A 6,949-nucleotide genomic window follows, 5' to 3' on the forward strand; every position below is an offset into this window, starting at 1 on the left:
TAGCAACCCTATGCACAGCAGAAAGAAACACTGCCCAATCCTGCGCCAGCTGCACAATCTTTGCTATACTTGAACCCACTGCCACAGCCACTGTGTCAATCCATCTTGTTGAGGGCTTTCCCTTCTTTTGTTGACCCTTCTTCTGGGACAGATTTATTAGTTCTCTTAGCAGTCCATGGTGCTTTCAGTATTCTTCGCCAGCACCAGAACTCAAAAGCATCAACTCTTTTTCAGTCTCTCTTATTTATTGTCCAGCTCTCACATGCATAGGAGGCGATTGAAAATACCATGGCTTGCATCAGGTGCACCTTAGTTCTGAGGGAGACATCTTTGCTTGTCAGCACTTGAAAACAGAATGTGGAAATTATCGAGCAATAACATTAGTATGACACACAAGTAAAATTTTGCTGAAGATAAGTAAAAAACTATTGCAGCAGTACATCAATAGGGAGCTGCTAAAAATTCAAGCCAGATGCAGAATAGGACATGGGATTAGGGCAATCATTGCTGATGTCAGATGAATCTTTGCTAAAACAGAAAATACCAGAAAGATGTTTACCCATATTTTATTGACTATGCAAAGGCATTCAGCTGTGTGGATCACAGCAAATTATGGATAACATTGTGATGAATGGGAATGCCAGAACACTTAATTGTGCTCATGAGGAACCTGCATATAAACCAAGTTGTTTCAACAGAACAAGAGGATGCTGCATGGTTTATCAGGAAAGATGTGTGTCAAGGATGTATCTTGTACCATATTTGTTCAATTTTTATGCTGAACAAATAGTCTGAGAAGCTGGACTATATGAAGAAGAACAGGGCATCAAGATTGAAGGAAGACTCATTAACAACTTGTGATATGCAGATAACACAACGTTTCTTATTGAAAGTGAAGAGGACTTGAAGCACTTCTGAGGAAGGTTAAAGATTACAGCCTGCAATGTGGATTACACCTCAACATGAAGAAAACCAAAATACTCACAAATGAACGAATAAGCAACATCACGATAAATGGAGAAAAGATTGATATTGTCAGGGATTTCATTTTACTTGGATTCCACAGTGAACACCCATGGAAGCAGCAGTCAAGAAATCAGATGATGTATTGCACCAGGCAAATCTGCTTCAAATGACCTCTTTAAAGTGTTTAAAAAGCAAAGATGTTATCTTGAGGACTAAGGTGCGCTTGATCCAAGTCATGGTATTTTCAGTCACCTTGTATACATGCAAATAGTGGACAATGAATATGGAAGACCAAAGAAGAATTGATGCATTTGTATTATGGTGTTGGTGAAAAATATTAAATGTACTATGGGCTGCCAGAAAAATGAAGATATAAATGTGTTTTGGAAGAAGTGCAGCCTGTATACTCTTTAGAAGCATGGATGATGAGGCTTTGTCTCATGAATTTGGACACATTATCAGGAAGGCCCAGTCCCTGGAGAAGACATGACACTTGGTAAAGTAGAGCATCTATGAAAAAAATAAGAAGACCCCCAGTGAGATGGATTGACACATTGGCTACAGTAATGTGTTCAAACATAGCAACAATGTGAGGATGACATAGGTCTGGGCTGTGTTTCATTCTGTTGTATGTAGGGTCACTATGAGTCAGAACCAACTCTATGTTACCTAACAACAATAACATTTTCTTTATGTAAATAAATGAAGTTTTTTTTCCCCCACAGTTTATGAATTGATAAAATAAAACATAATTAAAATTAAACATGGTTTACTTTTACAGAACTGAAATCTACAATAATTAAATAAAATGTTATAGACAAAATATTTTTATAAACTAAACATTTTTGTACCAATGTTAGTGTGTTTACTAGAGTTGTGTGGGACTTTAGTGGCCACGATCATTTCTTGCTTTTACTACTTAAATAATCTCCAGACTGGGCTTTCAACATCTACTCTTGCCCACTTGCAGTTCCTTGTACAGTTGTCAGAGTGATTATTTAAAAACAATTTTTAATTAATTCTAACCTTCAATAGCTGCCTATTGCCAACAGTCCAAAATTCTTAATATGAGTAACAAGCCTTTTCCAGTTTGTTAAATTTACGTTACAAATTACTAAAAAATTTAGTAGCTAGAAACAACATTTGTCTTGTCTTACAAATCTGCAATGAGGGTAGGGATCAGTGGGGACAGCTCATCTTTGTCCCACTCAGTGTCAAATGGGATGGTTTGAAGGCTAGGTGCTGGAATCATATAAAGAATTGGTAAGTCAAACATTTGAAGTCATTGGCATGATTCAAACAGCTGGGGGCTGGAATAGCTGGGACTCCTTAAGCAATTTCTTCTCCACGTAGTCTTTCCATAGGACTTTTCCAGCTTGACACCTTCAGCGTAGCTGGTCTTTTTACATGTTGAGTCATGGGTACAAAGAAATGAGTCTTGAGAAAGACAAAGCCAGGCAGAAGCTGCATCACTTTTTCTAACTTAGTCACAATACTAGTTCTTCTGTAGTTACAGCCCTGCCCAACTTCACAGGTAGCATAGATACCAGCTCTCAATGGAGAAGTGTATACACTGTAAGAAGAGCATGTTGAGTGGGACGTATTGGCATGACCATCTTTGGAAAACATGACCTACCACAGTCCAGCCTCTGGTCACTGAATTCACATCCTTCCGAGATACAAAATATATAATCCTCTACATCAAGTTATCCACATCTCATCCTGATAGAGCATCAAGCTTATGCACTAGGTCCAGTATATCATCTAAATCAGGTCTACATGTGAATGGACCTCCCTGAGTGCTGTATGTCAATGTGACAACCAGTACATTAAATATGTATCTTTCCCTGAAGCCCCCAACATACAATAATGGGACAGGCATAGAATAACTGACATAGATTCCCCTGTTCAAAAAAGGGGAAATGAGAAGCACATAGAGGTCACTAACCAAAACCAAACATACTGCCGTCGAGTTGGACCCAACTCATAGCGACCCCTCCTTGGGTTTCCAAGGCAGTATCACTACAGAAATAGATTGCCCAACCTTCCTCTCAAGGAGTGGCTGGTGGGTTTGAACCACCAGCCTTCTGGTTAGCATTCAGATGGTTTAGGCACTATGCCACCAGAGCTCTCCCTAGAGGTCACTAGTCATTAACAATCTAGAAATGCATCTGCACACGCATTTGATCAGTTTTGATCAGTTCAGCTTCAGCGAATGATTCTCCATTGCTTTTCTAGATTCTCGGTTCTGCCCTCTGAATCATCCTTCCTTTTCCATAAAAAAAATGCTTGCTGTTTGCAGCTGAGTAGTTTCTGAACCTGTTTCCTGGCCATAGTAGTTTCAGAGTTTAATGCCTGTTTTCATTTTGTAATGCCCTATTTAGTCCAACTTGGAAGTATTTTATCCTGTACAATCATGGTGCAGTAAATTACTAAATATGACCTGTCTAGCCATGGTTTTTGTAATTCCCACCAAATGATTGGGTGGGATTATGCAAATGAGGGGCTTGTGGCCCACCAAGACGTTGGTCAATTTTGCCATCCTGCTAGGCCTAAAATGAGCCATCCTAGAGGTGGAAAAGGGGATTTCACTACCATCAAGAAAGAAGAGCTTGGAGAGGAGCATGCCATTTGGACCCAGAATCCTTGTGCTGAGAACCTCCTAGATCTAGGAGGCAGAGACAGAGAGAGAACTCTGTAGCACCAGAGATGAGAGACAGTGAGGAGACGAGAGTTGAGATACATCAGCAGAGAAATGGCAGCAGCAGAACCAGGAGACTGGCAGGAGACCAGCAGGTGACAGTGCAGTGGGCTTCCTGGCCCATGGAACAAGAAAGCTGAGCACCTTCAGGCAGAAGGCTTGCTGGTGGAGTGGGGTACCTCTAGGCACTTTCTGGGGGAGCTAGGTTTGCTGAACCATGGAGTTAGAGCTGAACACCTTTGGTCTCAGGCTTACTGGCAGAGTAGGGTGTCTTGCAGCACTTATCAGCAGACTTAAAAGAGCTTTGTGATACTTGCCTGAGCAGGGTAGAGGCCAAGATGAGAGTGAGGGCCAGAGAGAGGCCTGCCTGTAGGCATGGCTGAAAAGAGGCTGTTCTGATTGAAAAACTATACTGTGAGTTGTTTCTAATCCTGAATTTTAACTTGTCACTTCCCCAATTAACCCTGTAATCATGAGTATTATATGTGAGTTCTGTGTGGCTATTATAATTAATTATTTAACTCAGCAGAGAAGTAGTGGGTGCCATGCGAGGGACAGTGGTTGTTAGAAATGGTAAAAAGGTTGGAGAGAGGAGGTAAGCTGGGCTCTATCTCAACGGACTCAGCTTTGGCTGTTATCTTTGATTCTCCTTACCCCTTGTAAAGTTAAAGGAGGTCTTATGATGCCTCCCACATGCCATTTTTTAATAAATATTTTTCTATGGATATATTGAGGTTTGTGCCATTAGACAAAAGGTAAACCCACAAATGTCATGGAGATAAGTCCATCTGTGCCTTGGACTTCCTGCAAGGCTATTGTGAGAACATTCAAGTAAGATTCTTAAAAAACTATTATTTGCTGAAGAGGAGTAAAGGCAAAACAGGCCCTTATTATCTTTAGCAGTCCTCTTGTCTCACAAGTACTCTGAGACACTGCCTTAGATATTTATGAGGTATGGTAACAGAGGATCTTATTTCCTACTCTGGTTTTGGTCTTTGCTCTGAAACCCTTTCTAAATTTGACAATCTTGGGAAAGCTGGGAAAGATAAACAATTTGTTTCTAATTCCTTTATATTTCCTCTGAATTTCACTTGAAACCTAAATAATTCCTTCATCAGCTCTTCTCTCTAATTTTATGAAATCACCAACAAAAATCTAGGCAGTATCATCAGTATTCTGCCTGGAATTCTCTTCCGGTAGATTATCCAGTTCATTAAGTACATTTTCTGTTTTCCATATTATTGTAGACAACAGTGTTCCTAAACTTCTTGCCACTACATAAGGGTCTCCTTTTACCTAGCTTCTAATAACATTGTCCTCTCTTCTCCTTAGGCCCTCATTGACAGTCTCCTTGAGAACCATCAGACTTCTGCTAACTGATTCTTCAAGGCACTTTCAATTGATGCCCACTGCCCAGAACTTGAACCCACTTCTAATTATTTTGGTTTTTTGTTATGGTTGTACCTCACTTTTAGGTATCAAAATCTATTCTAGTTACTATGACTGTATAACAAATCATTCCAACACTTAGTGACTTAAAACAGCAAAGTTTATTTTGTTCACAAATATGCCATCTGGGCAGAGTTTGGCAGGGACAGCTCATGTCTGCTTCACTCAGCATCAATGAGGGAAGCTCAAAAGAGTCATTACATTTCTGAAACCTGAACTGTTGTAGTCATATGCCATGGAGTCGGACCCGACTCATAGTGACCCCTCCTTTGGTTTCCAAGGCAGTATCACTATGGAAGTAGATTGCCCCATCTTCCTTCCAAGGAGTGGCTGGTGGGTTTGAACCATCAGCCTTCTGATTAGCAGTCAAGTGCCTCAGGCATTAAGCTACCAGAGCTCCTGAAACCTGAACTAGGAATACTCAAACAGCTGGGGGTGGAAAAGCTGGGGATCCTGGGCATCTCTATCTATATAAACTCTCCATGCAATCTCTCTACCATGGCACTCACTGTAGCTGGACTTCTTATGTGTTGACACAGGGAATCCAAGATGCATGTCCTAAGAGAAGAAAAGAACCAAGGTGAAGTTGTATTGTCATTTTAAACATAGCCTCAGAAGTCACATGGTATCATTTCACCATAGTCACGGTTCTGATTAGATTTGAGAGGAACTCTCAATGGGAGAGTCAACTATACCTTGTAAGAAGAGAATGTGGAAATGGCCACAATACTGCATGGTCTGACCTCCATTTACCTTTCTAGTTCCTCTTTTCCTTTCCTCCTTGCTTTCTAAGTAACTGGAAGTGTAACAATTCCTCAAATGTGCTGTGTTGCTTCCCACCTCCCACCTTTTTGTTTGCTCTCCTTTGTTCTTAGCATGGTCTCCTGCCCTCCATGATGTTATCTGGCTAATTCCTGTTCATCCTGCACATCTCAGCATATATATCACTAAATGTTATAATTTAATTTTATTTAAATGAATAATTTATTTTTCTTTTTCACAAATGAGGCAATTTATTAATCTGGTGTTGCTTGTTCAATGAATAATTTCTTTTATGATGATTAGTAAAAAAGTGATTCCAATGAGGCACAGATTAAGGATGTCCCAAATATCCAATTTTTCCAAATTGCTGTACCACTCCATCATCTCTAATATCATCTACTCCCCCTCCCTTTAATATTCTTCCTCCCGTCTCTGGATGCAGTAATTTGCAATGACTCAGAATTTACAAACCATACTTACAGTTTCATGATTTATTAGGGAAATAACAGGGTATGACTCAGGATCAGGATCAACTTGGAAGTAACTGGACAACTCAGGATGCAGGTCTTTGATAAGGACAGCTTCTTCTCATCCTCTACTGCCAGGCCCTGCTGGGGCTTTGCTGCCACTGGGGCTTCTGCTGGGGGCCTTCTTGGGCAAATGTTACTACTCTTAGCTCTGTAGGGCCAGCAAATCCACTGCAGCTGTCTTACACTGATTTCTTGGTTCCTGCAATCTCTTGATGCTATTGCTCTTAAAATATCTGTGCCACTATCTCTGACAGTTTTCTGTGTTACAGCTTCTCTCTCTCTCTCCCTCCTTCTCTCCCTTTAAGCCTAGTGGGATGGAAAAATGGACCAAGGCTTTCATTAGGGTTCCACACTTTATGGAATATTGAAGGATTCTGTGGGCAAAATATTGAATGATGCAGGAAGCATCAAAAGAAGATGGAAGGAATACAAAGAGCCACTGTACCAAAAAGAATTGGTTGATGTTCAGCTATTCAGAAGGTAGCATATGATCAAGAACCACTGGTATTGAAAGAAGTCCAAGCTGCACTGAAGGAAATGG

Source organism: Orycteropus afer, unplaced genomic scaffold (assembly GCF_000298275.1).
Source record: "Orycteropus afer afer isolate SDZICR_OR568_19922 unplaced genomic scaffold, OryAfe1.0 scaffold00125, whole genome shotgun sequence".
Classification (NCBI taxonomy): Eukaryota; Metazoa; Chordata; class Mammalia; order Tubulidentata; family Orycteropodidae; genus Orycteropus; species Orycteropus afer.